This window comes from Tamandua tetradactyla, chromosome 12 (assembly GCF_023851605.1).
Source record: "Tamandua tetradactyla isolate mTamTet1 chromosome 12, mTamTet1.pri, whole genome shotgun sequence".
NCBI classification, from domain to species: Eukaryota; Metazoa; Chordata; class Mammalia; order Pilosa; family Myrmecophagidae; genus Tamandua; species Tamandua tetradactyla.
This window is the reverse complement of record NC_135338.1, coordinates 30,875,070-30,897,674: the sequence shown is the minus strand read 5'-3', so window position 1 is coordinate 30,897,674 and position 22,605 is coordinate 30,875,070. Positions and strand designations below refer to the sequence as shown.

At 38.7% G+C, this 22,605-nt stretch overlaps 1 protein-coding gene and 2 pseudogenes across 9 annotated transcripts in view; 1 reads left to right on the top strand and 2 right to left on the bottom strand.

Annotated features, from left to right (window-relative positions):
• The window catches only part of RGS6 (regulator of G protein signaling 6), a 658,535-nt gene that overhangs the window by 266,700 nt on the left and 369,230 nt on the right, over positions 1-22,605 (bottom strand). The window lies entirely within an intron of this gene.
• Positions 2,482-2,830, top strand: LOC143651290 (ribose-phosphate pyrophosphokinase 2 pseudogene; annotated as a pseudogene).
• Positions 3,175-6,393, bottom strand: LOC143651289 (ribosomal L1 domain-containing protein 1 pseudogene; annotated as a pseudogene).

The following is a 22,605-nucleotide window of genomic DNA, read 5'->3' as shown; positions in this document are numbered from 1 at the left end:
ATGTTAAAACACTGAATGAAGCTGCATCTGAGCTATAGGTTTTTGTTTTGTTTTGTTTTGTTTTGTTTTGTTTTGATTTTACTATTATTACTTTTATTTTTTTCTCTATATTAACATTCTATATCTTTTTCGGTTATGTTGCTAGTTCTTCTAAACCAATGCAAATGTACTAAGAAATGATGATCATGCATCTATGTGATGATGTTAAGAATTAATGATTGCATGTGTAGAATGGTATGATCTCTAAATGTTGGGTTAATTTCTTTTTTTCCGTTAATTAAAAAAAAAAAAAAAAAAAGAGAAGGGATAATTGGAGATGAAGGGATACAGACTGTACAATGGGACTGGATATAAAAACTCAGAAATGGACAGCACAATACTACCCAATTGTAATGCAATTATGTTAAAACACTGAATGAAGCTGCATGTGAGGTATAGGTTTTGTGTTTTTGTTTTTTTTGTTTTTTTTCTTTCTATTATTGTTTTAATTCTTATTCTGTTGTCTTTTTATTTCTTTTTCTAAATCGATGCAAATGTACTAAGAAATGATGAATATGCAACTATGTGATGTTATTAAGAATTACTGATTGTACATGTAGATTGGAATGATTTCTAATTGTTTTGTTAATTCTTTTTTTAATTAATAAAAAAAAAAAAAAAAAAAAAAAGATTCTACAAGGGTTCCATGCAGTATGGTGACATTCCAGGAACCTACAACCTCCATATGGGTCACTGGACCAGATAAGTCCTGAAATGCAGAGGGGACAGCCTCTCCAGAACATCAACTAGTTCCATCCCCCATCCCGTATTATCGACAGCCCCTTATAACATGAAAAAGTTAGAATGGACATAGCCCAAACACCCCTATAGAGTGGGAGAAAGATCAAAGGTGATGGTGGAGTTATACAGAGAAGGTAGGGTTTAACCAACGAACATAATTGCTGAATCACTATATTGATATTTCTTTTAGTCTCCAGTATCTTAGAGCCGTTAGAAGTAAAAATCTAAAATGGTGGAATTGTAACCCACATCAAACTCATTTCTCACTTTCCTGATATTCACCATTTGTGTCTTCTATCATTTTTTCTTGATTATTAATTTTATTTGTCAATTTTATTGCTTTCTTTATTTCACTGATTCCTATTCTTCGTTATATTCTTTTATCAAATGAGTATGATTGCATCGGTACAGAAATCTGCATTTTTTCTCTCTTTTCCTTAGAAATAGTTGGTGCTTCCAGTATTCCAGCTGACGATCCATTTTGCTGCCTGCTATGAAATTGGAAAAATTTTGCCACCACAGAACCCAAAGACTACTGCAATACTGCCCGTCCACAGTATCACCTGGAGAACAGCTAGGGTTAGCCCATGAAGAGAAAAGTCAGTTATAACCCTATCTTGCAATTAAATCTCTTTTGTAAAAAGGAGGGAATGTGACAAGAAATTCCTTATATACATCTTTTAAGGCCTTATATTAGGACAAACCCATGAAGGGCTCTTGTAAATTACGTTATGCCCAAGAGAACTATCAAAAACTTCTTCCTCATGACTCTCCTTTGCAGGAGGCAAATATTTTAAACAACCTTATTTTAAATAGACCCCCTCCCTAGAATCCTCATTTAGTCTCTATTAAAACTCATGTGGCTCCCTGCCAGCTTCCCCTCCAACTCCTCCTTCTGTTCCTCCCTCCACCCCTCCTCCCCTCCACTCCTCCTTCCATGGCAGATCACATCGTCACCACGGGCCTGCATGTCTCTCAGATACAGAGATTCTTCAATATTCCTGTGGACAACTTAGACATGGAGCATTCTAGTTTGTAAGCTGCCATAATGTGATGTACCAGAAAAAGGATGGCTTTTAAAAAGGGGAATTTATTAATTTGCACGTTTTACAGTTCTAAGGCTATGAAAATGTCCAAATTGAGGCAAGCCTATAAAAATGTCCAAATTAAGGCATCCAAGAAAAGATACCTTGGTTCAAGAAGGCCGATGATGTTGGGGTTTCTCTCTCAGCTCAAAAGGTGCATGGCAGTGTCTGCTAGTTCTCTCTCGAGGCTTCTTCAAAAGCTTCCCTGGGAGCATTTTCTTTATGCATGTCCAAAGGTCTCTGGCTGTGTTGGCTCTGTGGGTTCTGTTGACGCTACAGCTTTTTCTAAATGGTTCCCTCTTAAAGGATTCCAGTAAGCAACCCCACCCAGAAGAGTGGGCCACATCCCTATGGAAACAATCAGAAGGATCCCACCCAGCAATACTGAATGAGGATTAAAGGACACGGCCTTTCTGGAGTGCACAATAGCTTCAAACTGGCCATGGAGCCTGCAGTTCTGCAGTGGATCCGGGCAGATGCCTCTGAGTGAAATAACCACATCATTGTTCTGCCCAATGCAGGGGGACCCAAAAGGGTCACATCAGTTGTGGACAGGCTGCATGTGAAATTTGCTTTGATTCACAAAGAGAGGAAGAAAGCAAACGAAGCAGACAGGATGGTACTGTTGGGGGATGTGAAGGACCTTGCGGCTATTCTTGAGGATGGATGGCATGGCTGACACATGTGGCACCATCTGCCATGCTGCCGACAGGCTACTTTTGGCTGGAGCCACCAAAGCTTATGCTCTCTTTACCCACAGGATCTTCTGGGGGCTGGCTATTTCCAGAGTAAACAATGCTGCCTTTGAGGCTGTCATCATCACAAACACAATTCCGCAAGAGGACAAAATGAAACACTGCTCCATGCATCAGGTTATTGATACCTCGATGATCTTGGCAGAAGCCAAGCAGAGGACACATGTCGGTGACCCTGTGTCACACCTGTTCAGCCATGTCCCGCTGTAACTCCAAAAGGTGGAGTCGAACAAGCCTACTCTTAGTCTCTGCATTTTAATTTTAGGACTCAAAACAGTACTGAAGATACATTGTTCCTTGTGTATTTTGAGATTAACTTCCTCTGCCCCCTTTAAAGCTTTAGACCATTTATTTCTAGGAATTTGGGGGGTGGGTATTTATTTAATTTTTAAATGAACTTTCTTAAATGAGAAATGTTTGTGTTCTCTTGACTTGTCTGACAGGTGAACTTTTCCTTTGTTCTTTCAGTGCTTTGAGGCCACACCTTTAATTATATAATTTTACCGTGAAAATTCCTAGTATGTATATGTTTCCAATAATTTCATGTTGTGGATTTCTGCCAAAATAAGGACACTTCTAAATCCCTTCAAATTTACTAGCCTGATCCTTATTTTCCTTTAACTTCAATAAAAAAGGTAATTTTTTAGAAATGCCACCAAATGCATACTTTTTTTCAGAAGCAAATGTCAAACTTTAATAATAAAAAACACAGCCACAGAGAAACAGTATATTTTCCCATGAAATTAGCACATAGAAGAGCAAGTAAAAAACAGGTTTTACTTCACACCACTGGTTCCTATGCTCAGAAACATACATCAGAATTACCTGTGGAGGTTTTTAGGAATATTTTAAGTCTAAGCCTCCCTCCTGGAGGAGAGTGCCATAGGGGCCAGGGCTTGGGTATTTTTTAAAAAGCTCTTCAGGTAGCCCTGATGTTCCTTTCTGGTCAAGTTGCTGATTTGAGGTTGCCTGGGACACTTTGGATTTTGGGGACCATTGCTTGGGTGTCTGGGGTGCTTTTCCTGCAGATTTACTAGGAGTAGCAAAGAACTTAGCCTCTGGCTTTTTTGGAGTCTGTCTTAGGTCTTTTTTTCCCCCCAGTGAAGAGTTGATTTCTCTCTCTGTCTCTTTGATTCTTGACTTCTTTCCTTTACTTGGGATCCCTGGCTTCGCAGCTCTGTAAGTCTTCAAAGCTGAAGGGGCCTTTCTCTTCTTCCCGAGAGGTGCATTGGACCAGGACTCTTTTTTGGAGATTTCTTTACTGTGGCACATGTTTGCATCTTTCTGATTACTTTAGCTGGCATCATGCCCATTGGTACCAGCAGTGGAATCTCCTCCTCAGATCCATTTTCCACTTTCAATGGGCCTTTCACTCTGCTTGGCTCCTGCTTCTCAGGTCCCGGGGTATCCTCTTCAGGGAGCCAGGGCCTTTCACTGGAATGCCACTGACTTCAGGTGCCCCTGACCTTTACTGAGGACTTGGCTTTTTCTTTTTCTAGCCTCTCATATTTCCCTTTTTCTTTCCTTCTTCTCTGTCTCTAATTTCAGCCTTTCTTTCTGTTCTTTTTTAGTTTTTCTTTTTCCTTTGCTTCTTTTTAAATTTTGACGCAGGAAGGCATATTCCTTTAACATCATCCCAACCTCTCTTGAATGAAGAAAAGATTGCAAGGGCAACTGGTTTCTCAGTTTTCAGGTATGAGTTTCCCACTTTCCCACTTCTCTGGGAATTTTTCTGATAGTCCTTTTGCAACAGCAACAACATTTTGAAGGATCTGCTGTAACTTCATTCCCTTACGACCAATGTGTATAGTACTGCAGGAACCAGTTTTATAGATTTTTAAGACAGTTTCACCTATAGATTCATTGAGCTCTTTTAATAAATCCTTGGTCAGAAGGTTTACAGATACAGGAACTTTCTTTCTGAGATGGAAATGCTTCCCTATAATGGAGAGTAAAAGCCACCTAATTCTTGCATTACTATGGAAGAAGTCAAAACTATACAAGAGACGGCACTTGGCTTCATAGGGCTTATATTCCTTTTTTAAAGTTCAGAGGGGATAATCTGAGAAATCATTTTAATTTTATGCTTGTTTAAAAGACTCCTATACAAACGTTCTGTCTTTTCAGGAGTTAAATAGGGCCCATTCTTGGTGAATAAACAAACTTCTGCTAAATCTGACCGAATACTGTAAGGCAACATGACCCTCAGTTCTTGGAATTTTCCATAATACCACCATTAAGAAGAAATTTTCTTTCTCATTCAAAAGCAAGTCATTAGCATTTTTCTGGAAAATTCCTTGGAATTTTCCAACAGAGCTCTCACCGCCTTTCTAATCTGTACTTCATTCACCAGCAACTGCAGCTTGGGTACGGTAGGGCTCTCTGGAGTCGAGGCTGAGCCTGGGGTCGAAGCTGAGTCCTCTATGGCCCTCTTGCCTCGTGTAGACATATGCATGGCCCAATTGCAAATTTGAATATTGTTTTCTTTGTGTTTGATGAAATGTTCTTTTGCCCTTTGTAATGGGAAAGTCCCATTACAGCAAGTCCCTAGGCGACTGATTACTTAACTAAAGTTTTTATATGAAAAGTGTAGGTAGAAGAGGCCTACAAAAAAAGTACAAGTAAGTAAATATTGCTTCATTAGGATAATGTCCCCCAAATTGGTGCCAAGGTGATGGCGGCGGGGAAATTCACCGAGGAGTGTGTTCTCTGGAAGATGGCCTTTACAATGTTTTCCCAAGTGCAGCACTTCACTGCTTCTGCATCAGAAACCAAGCACTGGGCAGCTTGTGAATTTCATTATATACATCATGGTGAGACAGGGAGCTAAATGACTGAATTCAGACCCCAAAGAAGAGAATTTATCAATAGGCACAAAGCCTAGTAATATTAAACAGACGTCTCTCCCTTCTGCTGAATCTTAAAACTCATAGTGAATCAATTCAGAATACTCTAGATTCTGTGGATGGAACATTAACAAACTTGAAAAGCAGTATTTAGAGTTTTAAATTTCTCTACAGCCAGAGGGTGAATTGAAGTTAGAAAGTAACATTTTAGTTGTTGCAGAAACTAGCATTTTACTGTACCTAAAACAGGCTGATGGGAAAAAATTACACTGTTGCCTGGTAAAATCAGCTATGCAATACAGACTAATTAGGTCTAGAAAGAGATGGCTTGAGATGCATAAAGAGCTGATTTTGATGCTATGTAGTTTTCATTTTGATAAATGTTGATATCAAGTTTTCATATTTGATAAATATTTGTTGGAATTTCTTTGCTTTGAGAAATGGAAATTGCGGATATGCATATGTAGACATATATGTAGACTACAGACAAATTAATTGTGAACATGCATGTATGTCTACAAATTAAACATAGACATGTCGACGTGACCAAAACCAGTTGATTTAAAGGTAATTGTTTCAATTGGATACTTAGAATCTAAGAATGTACAAAGTTACTTTAAAATCAATGATCTCTAGATTCAAAAATGGATATAAAAATCTGCCTTGTCATGCTCTAAGTTAAGAAATGATTGCTTCTGTCATTATTTAACCCCAGTTTTGTATTTAAATGTACTTTTGGATACACTGATTAATTCAACTGACTTAGACATGGCACAGTAGCAATGTCGAAATTAACTATTTGATGGTTTCAGTTCAGCAAAGGTGATGAAGACTCCTCGTGAGCAGCTTAATCCCACAACTTTCACATTCCTTCTGCTTGTGGTGTGGAAACTTAAGTGAAATCACCAAATATTTGGGTCCTGTCCAACTGCTGAATGTGTGCAGATTTGGTATATAACAAGGCAAAAAGGGGAGCCAGAGAATATGAACATACCAAAACTGCTTAGCCTCAAACAAAATTGTATCAGTGAATTTATAGACATATTGTAACTTGCCTTTGTTATATAGCATGTCAACTAGATTAAAAAAATGCAGTGCCTGCATTAGTTTAAAATATGGAATTTTAAGTTCTTCCCACATTGTGTCAAAACATTTCAATAAAATCATGCTCCCAGCTTAAAAAAAAAAATCCATCGTGGCCTAATATAACGGCCAACAGTCAATATAAGTTAAAAGATGGGGAAACACAGCCTTCCGAAGGGACTCTCAATTACAGTACCATTCTCCAATCCGTAAAAGACTAGAAAAAAAATTAAAAATTCCCTAGGCCGAGATATTTCCAGCTCTCTGTCAAGATAAAGACCTAAAAAAAAAAAGACTTGTCACTTGTGTCATGCCTATGTCTCTTTCCATTAAAAGAGAAAATACTTGTTTGCTAAAAGGCACGAGAAGACGTACCACCAAACTGGTTAACTGTAACAAGCCAAGGGAAATCACTCAGGAGAAAAAGAAGATCTGGCTCTGTTCCAGGAGAAGCTAGGGCAAGTTTTAAAAAGTTACTAATGTAAACCCAGCTTCCAGGAAGATCAAATCTTGCTAGGCACCCATTTCATCAGCCAGTTTGCCTGTAACATTTGGGAAAAGCTGTAAACGCTCTCATGGGCTCACAGACTCCCACTATTGGCCTATTAAAACTTTCTGTCTTTAACAATTGAAACAAAGCTGAGGAGGAGAAGGCAAAGAGGGGTAAGCAAAAGCCAGAGACCAGGCTCAGCTTTTGCAGTCACCGTTAACAGTGACCTGTCCTCTTGAGGTCACCCAAATCACGCTTCCAGACCTTGCTTCAACTGTAAGTCAGAGAAGCATAGGTAGAGAGGGTGCCAGAAACCTTGAGACAACCCTCAACCTTGGAACCCACCTGGCCTCGCCCCAGGGGCCACCAGTCTGGTTTTTGGGGCCAGGGCTGCACTGTCTCTTGAAGTGGGGGCAGGACAGCCCTTCAAGCCCTGCTCATGGCAAGTGAAGAAGACTGAGGGTGCCTGAGGCCACGTATGGCTCGGCTGACCACATCTGACCAACTTAAAGGAGCCCCAGGTGACAGGTGAGATCATCAGTTTCTTAGTTAACGTTAAGGCTACTTTGTCCTAAACTGCCACATTGGGCCAACCCACACTGAGACTTGCCTAATTATGGGAGAGATGGTAAAGCCAAAGCTAAAACCTTCACTACCCCTCTCCTTTGTAAGCTCAAAGACATTCTAGTATCCCATCAATTTCTCATTGTCCCTGATTACCCCACCCCCTTTCTAGGGAGGGATCTTCTTCACTCTTCAGGGATCACCTTAAGACTAGTGGACCGGGCAGGTGTTTACCCCTTCATGTGCCCAGAGTCCCTACTAGATCTGAGGCCTTTTGACATCCCCCCAAAATCCTCAAGCAAATAAACTTGTCTGTATAGAATAAAGACATCCCAGGGCAAGTCTGTTGAGTAGTTCTATCTGCATTCAAATTTTCAGTCCAAAATCTTATGAACACATTTTTTTTTTGTATCCCACTTCACCCTAACTCTCAATACCTATTTGCTTTTTTTTTTTCTATTTGGTTTTCCTTTTTTTTTTTTTTCACATGGGTAGTCACTGGGAATCGAACCTAGGTCTCCGGCATAGCAGGTGAGAATCCTGCCACTGAGCCACCGTGACCCGGCCTTGCTCTTAAAAAAAAATTAAGGCTAAAATTCCTTCCCTACTCACTTAGATGGCGTTGCCCCAAGAATTTTGAAATAATCCCCATATTTTTAAGAATACCTTAGCAGCAGACCTTGCTGACCTCCAACTGCCTCAAAGTACTGTCTTGCAAAAGTGCTCACTTTGTAAAATAAACTATTTCTAAAATAAAAGTAAACTTTATTTGTTATAGTCATCACTGACTACAAGCTCTGAATGGATGTAGAAAGTCGTGGAGAGTATAAGAAAGTTTTTAGTCACTGCCAACTAGAAATATATATAAAAACTTTATAAAAATAAATTCTATCATATTCAATGCTAACCAAAATTTAATAAGCCTGTTTATAATATTTAAAAAACCTTTTGTGTAAAACCATGTATGCATTCAAAGCTAGAATTTAGTTTTCTGTGTAAAAAAATATAAATTATTAGCCTACTTTTAATGAAAGGTTATAAAACGTTTTTCTTAACCATCTAAGTACTGTCTAAAAGATGAAACTTTAAATCATATCAAATTAATATCCTTGTTAATGTTTATGTTAACCTTATCCTTTATTTCAGAAGACAAGTCTTCTCACTCCTAAAGGAAAACTGTTGCAAAGGATTGGTTCTCTTAACCTCTTATAAGTAAGGTGCAAAAATAGTTCAATATATTACATAAAAAATGTTTAAAAGTATTACAACAATTAAAATAATTTTCTATCATTCTATTAGCTAAATTTGCATAGATAATGCTATTCTTATATTTAGAAATTAAAATTCCTAAGAAATTAACAATATTTTATCCTAATACTAATCTGAATAATATTAAAATTACAAACAACAGAAACAATCATGTTTACTTGTCAGTTAAACTCCTTTACTCTAAAGCATCCCCCAAAAGACCAATGGTCAGCTATAAATCAAAACTTCATCTTCAACAAAAAAGCAACAAGGCAAGCGTGGTAGTTTGAAAGTATTAGGTAACCCAGAAAAACCATGTTTTAGTCCTGATTCAATCTTGTGGAAGCAGTCACAAGTTTCTTTTCATCTTGATCCAATATTGTAAGTGGGAACTTTTGATTAAGTCATCTCCATGGAGATGTGACACACCCAACTGTGGGTGTGGCCTTTGATTAGATAGAGATGTGACCCCCATCCACTCCAGGTGGGTCTTGATTAGTTGTTGAGATGAGATTTTAAGCAAGCCAGAACCTGGAGAAAACCAAGGAAAGCCAAGAGATGAAAGCCAGCCCTGGAGAAGCAAAGTGAGGAAACCTCACCGGAAAAGAGCTGAAAGCAATGGAGCCAAGAAACAAGGAACCAGCAAGGGACCAGCGGGCCTTCCCAGCTGACAGAGGTGTTTCAGATGCATTGGCCTTTCTTGAATTTAGGAACCTTTTCCTGAATGCCTTAATTGGACATTTCCATAGGCTTAGAACAGTAAACTTATAACTTATTAAATTCCCTTTATAAAAGCCATTCCAGTTCTTTTATATTGCATTCTGGAAGCTTGCAGAACACCAACTATATAAATTACATTCTACCTGTTAACCCTAGTAAAGGGCAAAGCTTCTGCTATGGTTTGTGTTAATAACTCCAATATAAAACGATTTTATTGTTTTTATTTATAAAACTAGCTTCATTTAAAAAGGCTCATAAATAATTAAAGCTTAAATTGTAAACTCTTACAGCAGTCACATTTACTCTTGAGCTTTAACTGTTATTTCTAAATTCTGAAATGCTCTTTGTATAACCTAGTAATTTCATAAAACTTTGAATATCTGTGTGGCACCTAAAACTCAAAATTAAAGTTCTCCAGCTTTAAAGCTCAGCATTACTCCATACAGCAACCATTATCTATAGCACACTATCTAATTTAGCCTGTCTAGTATTTACAAAGTCCTTTGAAGGACTAAAGAACAAGTAAAACTATTAAACTTTCCCACCTGGGGAGCTCTTGCTATTTTCTTAAGCAATAGGGGCTCCCAATTTAAAACAAACTAGAGTGAAGTCAAAACCCTGCCCCCAAGGATTTAGCTCAGAAAGCAAAATGAATTGCTCTCACCTGAGCTCTAGAGCCAAGAAAAGGGAAAAGGCTATGCCTTCCAAGCCCTGCATGTTCATGGAGCAGTGTAAAAAGAGCAAGACTTTCTCTCAGTGAATATCACCAAGAAGTACCCAATTTCTTAAAAGCTGTGCTCTTACCAACAGAGAAATAACTGTAATTCATTGCTCTGGCCAACAAAAAATAATACTAACATCCCCTCGAAGAAATAAACAGGCAGCACAGCAGCCAAAGCCACAGCCCGATCAATCAAACCCCCTTCAAACCCTCATTCCTGCATCCCTTAACTTGCCACATACACCCTCCTATTCCCCAGTTAAACAGGAATGAGCTGCCCAGCTAGAATTCACTCTCAGACCTGGAAAATGGTCATTTCCTTCCTTCTTCCTTAATCTCACTTGGCTAATGTCTCTCCTAGGCACGCTTACTTCTATCCTCTTGCTACTGATCAGCCCTTGCATTTTTAAGCTTCTCCAAACTAGAAGCCTTTCACACCAAACCAATGCTGATCGGAGGATTTTCATCCATGCCAACCATCCCTCTGGAATTCCCCCCTCTCAACATCAGTGAGATAGCCAGAGTGTTCTACGCCCTGTCAGGACAGACCTATACCCCCTGAAAAGCCAGAAGCAGCTGCAGAAGGTAGACCCTTGTCCCTCAGCACCCCTTAAGATTAAAAGGCAACATACCTGGGTCTGGCACCGTAGGATCAACAATGCCATTTGACCAAAAGGGGGAAAAGAAGTATAACAAAAAGGTATCAGTGGCTGAAAGAGTTCAGTAATGTCTATTTAGTTAGACATTACTATCTATCAAAGTTTACCAAACCTTAACCAAAACTATTCCTGCCAACCCTAAAGAACACCTGGGGCATTATATGAGATTCTACACAGGTTCCATGTACTAGGGTTACTTTCTAGAAATCTACAACCTTCAGATGGGTCCCTAGACCAGATAAGTCCTGAAATGCAGAGAGGCCACCCTCTCCAGAACATCAGCTAGTTCTATCCCCCTATTCCATATTATCGACAGCCCCCTCCAACATGAAAAAGTTAGAATGAGCATAGCCCAAATACCCCTAAAGAGTGGGAGAAAGATCAAAGGAGATGTTGGAGTTATACAGAGAAGGTAGTGTTCAACAAATAAGTACGAGTGCCAAATCACTATATTGATATTTCTTTTAGTCTCCAGTGTCTTGGAACAGCTAGAAAGAAAAACCTAAAATTGTGGAATTATAACCCATACCAAACTCTGAAATCTGTTCTATTTATCGTTTTTATGCATATATGTTATTTTTCACAAAAAAAAAAAAAAAGTCTATTGTGGTGATAAATGCACAGCTATCTGATGATACTACGAACCAATGATTGTATACTTTGGATGATTACAAGGTGTGTGAATACATAAAATATATTGATAAATTGCATTAAAATAAAAAAAAAAGATTAAAGGGCTAGAACTCTCTAAGGGGAAAGTTGAGACAGGCTAGAAAAGGGACCTGAGAGGGGAGAGAAGCCCTTGAACAAGGACAGTTAATCGAGGTCAAGAAGGCCACTGTCCTCACAGATACCACTCACTTACAGGAAACACCTGGCAGTAGCAAGCTTATCTGGAGCAAAACAACCTCCACTTGAGTCATCCATGGAGAAGGTGGCTCCAAACAACCCCCATCTGAGTGAATCATCTATGGAGAAGGGTAAAGCTAACCAACCAACCCAAATGTACCATCTACCATGAGGCACTGCCCTGGAGAAAAGGGAGGAGAGAAGAAAGCCTTAAACAAGGAATGGGAAAGGTGGAGTAAGAAAAGCTAATCTATAAAAGCACAATGCCTATTGCTTCTTGCCTTCCTCACCTCTGTGAGAGTGCCCCATGTCCTCTTATATGTATTTTTAATAAATTACTATCTGCTTACTCTTAAAAAAAGTACATTAGAGGTATACAACAGCAGGTTTGAATAGGCAGAAGAAAGAATCAGTGAATTAGAAGACAGGACAATAAAAATCATACAGTCAGAAGAACAGATAGAGAAAATAGAAAAATTGAGCAGTGTCTCAGGTGTTTGAGCATGAAGCACACAAACATACACATCACGGTTGCCCCAGAAGGAGAGAAGGGCAAAAAGAATATTTGAGGATATAACAGCCAAAAATTTCCCAACTCTTAAGAAAGAAATATGCATCTCCAAAAACTTCAATGTACTCCAAATCCTAATAGATCTACTACAAGTCATATACTAATCAGAATGTCAAATGCCAAAGATAAAGAGAATATCCTGAAAGCAGTAAGAGAAAAGTGATTTGGCACAAACAAGGGATCTTCAATAAGTCTAAGTTTTGGTTTCTCATAAGAAACCATGGAGGTGAGAAGGCAGTGTAATATATTTAAGGTACTGAAAAAGAAAAACTGCCAGCCAAGCATTCTTTATCTGGCAAAACTCCCCTTCAAAAATGTAGGAAAATTTTAAATATTCACAGATAAAAAGAAACTGAGAGAATTCATCAACAAAAGACCTACCCTACAAGAATTACAAAAAGGAGTTGAAAATAAAGGACAGGAGAGAGTGACATGGAGTAGTGTGAAGAAATGAAGATTATCAATAAATGCAACTAAAAAGGTAAATGTGAAACCCATAGTAGTGTATCCTCAATATACAATTCTACTTTTTAATTCCTTTAAGAGTCAGTATACAATAGAACAAGCAAAAGGCATATTTTCTGATGATGGACATGCAAAATATGAAGTGGTAAAGTGAGACAAAACAACATAAAGATGGGAAACAGAGGGATATGGGAGCAGAGAATGTGTATGCTATTGAAGCTAAGTTGGAATCTTTTCAAATTAGTAGGTTATAGATTTAGGTTGTACAATATAAAATCACAAAGAAAGTATTTAAAAAATACACACAGAAACAGAAATGAGAAAGGGATCAGTCAAATTCATCACAAAAGATCAACTATATAGAAAAGGAGGTTGCAATAAAGGAAAAAAAGAGATTAAAAATGAAAATACAAAATATAAAAACCAAAGGACAAAATGGCAGAAATAAGTATTGTCTTTATAGTAATAACATGAACTTTTTTTTCAACAATTTGTTCTCCCTATTATTTATTTATTTTTAACCCATATGTGTTACTTGTCTGTCAAAAAGGTAGACAAAAGGAGCATCAGACACGAGGCTCTCCACAACCACACAGTCCCACTGCGACAGCCATATCATCATACAATTATCTTCAAGAAACATGGCCACCAGACACAGCTCCACATTTTCAGGCAGTTCCAATAACATGAATGTTAATAGATTAAACTTCCCAATCAAAAGCCACAGATTGGCAGAACAGATTAAAAAAAAAAGCATGATCCACTTATACAATGTTTACAAGAGACTCACCTTTGGGTGAGTCAAGAGACCCAAAGACACAAACAGGTTGAAAGTGAAAGGTAAATAGTAATCAAAGCAAATAGTAAGCAAAAAAAGAGCTGGGGTAGCCATGTTAATATCTGACAAAACAGACTTTAAGTCAAAAGCTATTGTAAGAGACAAAGAAGGACAATATATAATAATACAAAGGGTAATACTCCAAGAAGAAATAACAATCTTAAATCTTTATGCATGTAACCACATTGCCCCATAATTCATGAGACAAACACTGGCAAACTGAAGAGAGAAATAGACTCGTATACAATAATAGTTGGAGACTTCAGTACACCACTCTTGTCAATAGATAGAGCATCTAGACCGAAGATCAATAAGGAAGTAGAAAACTTGAATTCTATGATAATTGAACCAGATCTAACAGACATACACAGAACACTGCAACCCCAAAGCAACATATATACATTCCCATCAAGTGCACATGGATCATCCTCCAGGATAGACTACCTGTTGGGTGACAAAACAAGTCTCAATAAATTTGAAAAGATTGCAATTATACAAAGCATCTTCTCTGACTACAATGGAACAAAGCTGGAGAGCAGTAATAGGTAGAGAAGAAGAAAATCCATAAATATATGAAAGTCAAATAACATACTCTTAAACAATCAGTAAACACAATAAGGAGATACTGTGAACTGCATGTCAACACATTAAAAAACCTAGATGAAATAGACAAATTTCTAGAAACACACACAAAAAAAACCTACACTGACCCTAGAAGACATAAAAGACCTCAACAAACCAATTACAAGTAAACAGACCACTTATAAGTCATCAAAAACCTCCCAACAAAGAAAAGCCCAGGACAGATGGCTTCACAGGGGAATTCCACCAATCATTCCAAGAAGAATTATCAATCCTGCTCAATCTCTTCCAAAAAACTGAAGAGGCAACACTACTTAACTCATTCTATGAGGCCAACATCATCCGAATCCCAAAGCCACATGAAGATACCACAAGAAAAGCAAATTACCGAACAATATCTCTAACGAATATAGATGCAGAAATCCTCAACAAAATACTTGCACATCAACTCCGAAAGCACATTGAAAGAATTATGCACTATGATCAAGTGGGTTTTATCCCAGTTCTGAAACAGTGGCACATTATAAGAAAATCAATTAATATAACATACCACATTAACAAAAGGAAAGGAAAAAAACACATGATCACTCCCATTGACACAGAAAGAGCAACTGACAAAATCCAGTATCCTGTAGAAACTTCCTCAACATGATAAAGGGCATACATGAAAAAAGCATCACTAACTTCGTACTCAATGGTCAAAGACTGAAAGCTTTCCCCTTTAAGATCTAGAACAAGACTAGGATGCCCACTGTTACTTTTATTCAACATTGTACTGGATGTTTGTAGCCAGAGCAGTTAGGCAAGAAAATGAAATAAAAGACATCCAAATTGGGAAGGAGAAAGTAAAACTTTCACTATTTGCAGATACATGATCCTATATATAAAGGCCCCCAAACACCTATAACAAAGCTACCAGAGCTAATAAACAAATTCAGCAAAGTAGCAGTGTACAAAATCAACATGCCAAAATTAGTAGCATTTCTGTATATTAGTAATGAACAATCTGAGGAGGAAATTAAGAAAAAATGACATTTATAATAGCAACTAAAATAATCAAATATCTAGGAATAAATTTTTCACCAAGGATGTAAAGAACCAGTATTCAGAAAACAAAAAACATCGCTAAAAGAAATCAAAGAAGGCCTAAATAAATGGAAGGACATTCTGTATTCATGGTTGGAAGATTTAATATAGTTAACTAGTGCATTTCCTAATATAACTTATGTAGATAGCTTAATTGAACACCATAAGTACATGGAACCTTGAAGAGACATGAGATTTTGTTGGTTAGTCCAGAGTGATGCCCTGATATCAATCCCAGAGTGATTTGAACAGTGAATAAAAAAGTATTTACAAAGTCCCCTTCGGGGAATGATGAGAAAGGGGAAAAATTCAACTTTCCCAAGTCGAATTCTTGATATTCTTACAAGCAGTGTGGACAATCAAAGCTATAGGTTGAGCCCCCAATCTCGTTCATATGAAACTTAACCCCACAAAGGATAGGTCAAGCCTACTTAAAACTAGGCCTAAAAGCCACCCTCAGGAGAACCCCTTTCATTGCTCAAATGTGGCCTCTCTCTCCAGCCAACACAACAAGAAAACTCATTATACAATCATCTTCAAGAAACATGGCTACTGGAACACAGCTCCACATTTTCAAGCAGTTCCCTCCAGCCTCTCCACTACATCTAGACTAATAAGGTGATATCTACTTAATGTGTAAGAATAACCTCCAGGATAACCTCTCGACTCTGTTTGGACTCTCTCAGCCATTGACACTTTATTTGGTCTCATTTCACTCTTCCCCCTTTTGGTCGAGAAGGTTTTCTCAATCCCCTGATGATGCTGAGTCTCAGCTCATTCCATGATTTCTGTCCCACGTTGCCAGGAGGGTCCACACCTGTGGGAGTCATGTCCCACATAGACAGGGGCAGGGTGGTGAGTTTGCTTGTTGTGATGGCTGGAGAGAGAGGCCACATCTAAGCAACGAAAGAGGTTCTCATCATGTGGGTGGTATACAGGAATCCTGTATTTTATGCATGAGTTGTTCTGTAAACCTACAACTTCCCTAACAAAAAAAAAATTTTAGACAAGTAATGCAAATTAAGAAAAATTGAACAGACATCTCACAAAAGATATATGAATGGCCACTTAGTACTTAAAAGGTGATAAAGATTCTTAGTTACAAGGCGGTGAAATTTAAAACCACAGTGATATACTACTACATACCCACTAGAATGACTAGATTTTAAAAGGTTGATAAAATCAAGCACTGGCAAGAATGTGAAACAACTCTCATAAACTATAGGTGGGAGTTTAAAATAGACACCTTCCAAAATTTACCATTTGGGAAATGCTTTTATAATTTTGTAAAAAGGTCCTACAACACTGCAATTTAAATCCTAGGTACATATTGTAGAGAAAGGAAAATACATGTCCACTAATAACCTTGAAGAAGAATGTTCATAGCAGCTTTTTCAGGCTAACCAAATACTGGAAAGAGAATGGATAAACTATAGTATATTCACAATGGAACACTACTCAGACATAGAAAGGAACAAGCTGTTGATACATGCTGCAATCTGGATGAATCTCAAAAATATTATGCTACATGAAAGAATCTAGACAGAAAGGAGTATATACTGTAAGATTCCATTTATAGAATATAAATGAAGTTATAGAATAGGAGAACTAATTTATGTTTATAGAAATCATATCTGTGGTTGCTTCTGGGTGGGGAGAGATTGTGCTGGAAGGGTCATCAAGCAACTTACTGGGGTGATAGAAATGTTCTCTATTTTGATAGGGCTCTGGGTTACACGAGTATTTGCATTTGTCAACCCAGATCAAACTGTGCACTTACGGGCTATGCATTTCACTGAAAGTAAATATACCTCAATAAAAACAATAAAATGAAAAATATTCTATCAGGATGTTTATATGCACAGTTGATATGCTATTTCATTTGCTCATGAACAAATTGCTAATAGCAGTTTCCTATGTCCAATTATTTTTAGTTTTTCTTTTCCCACTGGCTGCTTAGGTCCATTAGAATGTCAAATACCAAACTTATTGTTCTAGTTTGCTAGCTGCCGGAATGCAATATACCAGAAACTGAATGGCTTTTAAAAGGGGAATTTAATACGTTGCTAGGTTACAGTTCTAAGACCAAGAAAATGTCCCAATTACAAGTCTATAGACATGTCCAATGAAAGGCATCCGGGGAAAGATACCTTGGTTCAAGAAGGCCAACGAAGTTCAGGGTTTCTCTCTCAAGTGAGAAGGCACATGGTGAACACAGTCAGGGTTCCTCTCTCATCTGGAAGGGCACATGGCAAACATGGCATCATGTGTTAGCTTCTTCTCCTGGTTTCCTGTTTCATGAAGCTCCCAGGGAGGCATTTTCCTTCTTCATCTCCAAAGGTCACTGGCTGGTGGACTCTTCTCGTGGCTATGTCATTTTGCTTGGCTCTCTCTGAATCTCTCATTCTCCAAAATGTTTCCTCTTTTATAGGACTTCAGAAACTAATCAAGACCCACCTAAATGGGTGGAGACATGTCGTCACCTAATCCAGTTTAACAACCACTCTTGATTAAATCACATCTCCAGGGAGATGATCTGATTATAGTTTCAAACATACAGTATTGAATAGGGATTATTCTGCCTTTATGAAATGGGATTTTGATTAAAAGATGGCTTTTCTAGGGTCCACACATCCTTTCAAATCAACACAGTTATTTTAGGTGCACTAATTCTATATTACTTTCTATTAAAACGTTTTAAATATATATGCAGCAAAAAGTTCAGAGTAGAGAAATTGGAGAGGAAAAGTTGTCTGATACAAACAAAAGGTGGTTATTATTTCATTATTTCATTTCTCTGTCCTTCAGTTGCCTGCCACTTGCAGAGTGAAAAGGTCAGTTGTTTTCAAACCAGTTTTCCATGAAGGCGGTTTCAGGAGCTATCTTTGGGGCTTGCAGGTGAATGAGGAAGGGACTGAGTGGATTCTTGGTTCACTTGCCAGAGCAGCTACTCCTTTTGTCATTTGTATATTCTGGAGTTCTGTCTAAGGCCTTATTTAAGAAAAGCATTCTGATTCTGAAATTTGAAAAATTATGCCTTGTTTCCTCCTATTTTCAATATTCTACCATTCTAAGATGAAGACTGGTGGCCTATATCATAAGCTTGGACAAGGACAAACTTTGCAAAAGGACCATGGTTTTGGCATTAAGCAGTAAACAAATCCCTAGCCAAATGAACACACTTTCTTAAGAGTTACCCTTACTTTGACTACCTGCCCAGACTTCATCTCCTTCTTTGGGATTGTTCCCCCCCACTCCACAGCTCCCACTCTCTCCCCATCTCTAGGTGTGGTGCAAGGCACTCATGTTAGAACCATGTGACTCTACTCATTTCAGCAATAGTCAATTGGATCACAGGTCAACATTTATCCTAAACCAGGAAAATCAGGTTCCTCTCCCTACAATCTGGTGTTGGGACAATAAGCAATAGATGATCAATTGGATGGCTAGAGTGAGAGTGCAAGTGTCTAAAATGAAAGGACACACAGAGTTAAGACTTGGGAGGTGATGTGTACAAAGAAGTGGGTGAGAAAATGAAGAAATAGAGAGAAGCAAGGATGAGAGGGTCTATGTGTGGTGCTATGAGAGGGAACAGCCTTACTTTCTACTTCCCACCTCCAGTACTGTGATGGTTAGGTTCTGGGACTCAACTTGGCCCCTAGTTGTCCGGTCAGACAAGCACTGGCCTGACCATTGCTGCAAGGATGTTTCGTGGCTGGTTGATAAACCAGAAGCCTGGTGTATTAAATCATCAGTCAGTTGATTGCATCTGTGGCTGAGTACATCTGTGATCAAGTAAGGTGTGTCTCCCACAATGAGATAATCCAAACAGCTGAAGACTTTTTAAGGAAAAAGAGAGACTCTTTCACTGCTTCTTCAGCCAGCAAGCCTCTCCTATAGAATTCTTCTAATCACTTCATCGTAGCTGCCAGCTTCACAGCCTGCCCTATGGATTTTGGACTCTTCCATTCCCAAGGTTATGTGAGATACCTTGATAAATCTCATATTTACAATATCTCTTGTTGGTTCTGTTTTTCAGAGAATTTTGACTAACACAGGTACCATGTAATGTGTTGGGTTTTATCTTCTGTCCTCTGCATTGTTTATTGGCCCTTTCTTGGCTTGAGGGAGTAAATGGGCTTCTATTCCTTGTAGTCAAATGATCCTGATCACAGCATCTACTCATTTACTGTTTCGCTAGTAGTTCTACCTAGAAAGAGTAGAGTGGATATCAAAACAGATGTAATGAGGCCCTCCTTTTGAAAATTAAGTCCACCAAATGAAGCCATGTGTTCAGTGCTACTGTTAGCTCACATAGTACAGTTCTGAAAATTAGGAAAGACTCCCTGGCTGGACACAACCTGTGAGCCTCTGGTAGTAGGGGGGTAGGGAGAAAAAAGTTCCCTTATGATAGGGGACGGGGAGAAGCAGAATCTGGCTTGACCAAGCATCCTCATTGACTGCACAGTGACCTGTAATAGCCTAGCACAAAGGTTGGTAAACAAGGGTCCATGTGCCAAGTCTAGCCTGCCACCTCTTTTGCAAATAATTTTATGCTCACTTGTTTACTATGTCTATGGCTGCTTTGGTACTACAACAGCAGGGTTGAGTAGTTGTAACAGAGGCTCTGTGGCAGGGAAAGTTGAAAATATTTTCTATCTGGCCCCTTTCAGAAAAAATTTGCTGATCCTTTGCATAGCCCATGTCTGATATTCCTTTTCTTTGGGCCCATATGCTAAAATAATGTAATGAAACTAACACTGAGTACAGTATATACAATTCACAAGTTGTAATGAATGGCTACTTCAGGCCACTTAATCATCATTTGCATATAAACAAAATACAATGTTGGAATACTATAGGAATTCATTTCCCCCCAAAAGATTAAGCAGTGTGTTCTCTGGCAGGATAAGTCAGGTCCATTGAATCTGAGCCTACTTGTGATTCTGTTTCTATTTGAGAGAGAGAGAGAAACTCAGTCCATCCAAAACTTTGTAAATCCTAGAACGATCACTTTGAAGAAGATTGTATACCAGTTTCACTGAACGCTACAAATAGGCCTCATCTGTTGCTTTACTATTTTTCTGTGCTGCTTCAGTAATCTTCAACATACAAGGGGGTGGTGAATTATAACTGGAGATGAAAACACAGGTTTCTTGAATTTGTTATGTGATAGTGGCTTAGAATGAACCAAAATAAACGGATGGATGGTCTGATGGTAATACTTAGTAAGAAAACATTCCTTTGATGGAAAATACACAGGTTTTTGTTTAGAGTTTTTAGAGGCTTTCCAGATGAGTAAAAGAAATGAACAAATCAAGAACGATTTTTTTTAAAAAGGGATGAAATTCTGATAGATGTGTAATAACTACAATGAAAAAAATTAGCTAGAGAAAAATCAGTATGCTCCAAGGATAAAAAAGAGAAACTCAAATGAGATTAAGAGCTGTCCGCAAAGCAATGTGTTCAGAAAATGTTAAAGTGTTCTTAATCAGTCAATCTATGTGAAAGTTTCTGTGTCATTTCTGCTTGGAGAGCTCTGGGTTTCCCCCACTTCAGGAAGTGGCAAGACTCAAATCCTAGCAGACCTTTACAAAAATTCTTTCAAGACTTTCAAAAAAGAGAAAGTCTTCTTTTTCTAGGGAATGGAGTGTTTTGCTTTTTATTCTCTTAGGGTGCTACAAATCGGTAACATTATGCTTAAGTCAAGAAAGTTCTGGGTTCAGCCCATCCCTTGGAAAGATTCCTAAACAGGAATTGACAAAGGACCACGGAGCGCTACAATTTTGGAAACAGCCTGTAGAGGGCACTGTTAAAACAGTCTGACGGGAAAGTGTCAGTAAACTGAACACAGCAAGGAAAAGAAAAGAATTGTTTTATTACTAGGATCAACTCGTCTCCTTGCCCTAAGTCTGCAGCTACGAATAGTTCTAAGTATTTGGAGTTTCTCAGCTATTTTTGATTCCACTATTCCAGTCACCTTGGCTCAGCCTTCAATTCTGTCACCCCAGGGTCTCAACTTCACCCCTTTCCTTGGCAGAGGGAGGTCTGGCTGTCACCTCTCCTCTCTGTGTGTGGTCAGGGAAAGTGAAATGTTGTGATATCCTAAATGCATGTCCCAGCCCCGGTGCCAGAAGACAGAAGAGAAGAGCAGATGAATGACAGCTGGAGGTGGCTATTTGGAGGTGTTAAATCTGTGCCTGTGACTCGAATATGAATTTACTAAATAAAGTGCCCCACACCCTAGCAGGGATTAATTCACCCCATGGCTGTCCCGGTAGATCTATAAACTGGGGAAAGCAGGCTCACATTCAGGTGTGAGGATTCTCCACCCATGGCCCCTTTTGCCTAGGGCAGTCTGAATCACAATGCCCCACTGCATTGTGCATCAAGTCTCTGAGGGTTGTGTTCCCCTGGAGTATGCTATACAACAGCAGATTTTTTAATGCACTGATATGTAACTGAACATTTGTGTACAACAATTTCAGGGTTAGCAAGGTCATGCGCAATGGGGGCTTAGCTGTAAAAAATGAAAAGCCCCAAAGGCTGAGAAAACATCTGCTCTTTTTTTTAATACCTTTATTGCACTTGGTACTTTGTCCTGTACACACGTGTACTTAATAAGCACCACTGATGGGCTCAGCCCTGGCGTTTTCTTTTTAACCTGCTATGATTAATTGACGTGTATCCTTAAAGAAACCCTCTCTTAGGGAAGGATTTTAGCCAGCCTTACTCATCATATCTTTAGATAAACTAATCTGTTCCACCTTTCTAGGTCTATCTTTGTAGCTCATCAGACAGGTTGGCTTGCTGCTTTCCACTCAACAAACATTTTTCAACACTGATTTTGTACAAAGAGCTCTATTAGGTACTGTGAGGTTATAAAGATGAGTAAGACACAGACCAAACCCTTAAAACTTTAAATTCAATGGGAAGAGAAGGCATACAGACTACTGTAATTCACAGCAGAACAAAATGCCTGCTGCAATGCTGGCATGAGAGCAGTATTTTAGAAGCATTAGATAAAGAACAATTAGCTCTTACCAGGCAGTAAAGGAGGGGGGATTTGTACTGAACCTTGAAAAATGAATACAAGTTCCTTAGGTGGGGAAGAGAATAAGGGCCACCTGGGTTGAAATGATACATGGGCGCACAGGGCACGCAAGGGACAAACTCTGTCCACTGGGGATGGTCTGCTCAGCCCATGGAGGAGATGGGGTAGAGGGTGACACAGGAAGGTCATGGAGGAATTTGAATGCTATG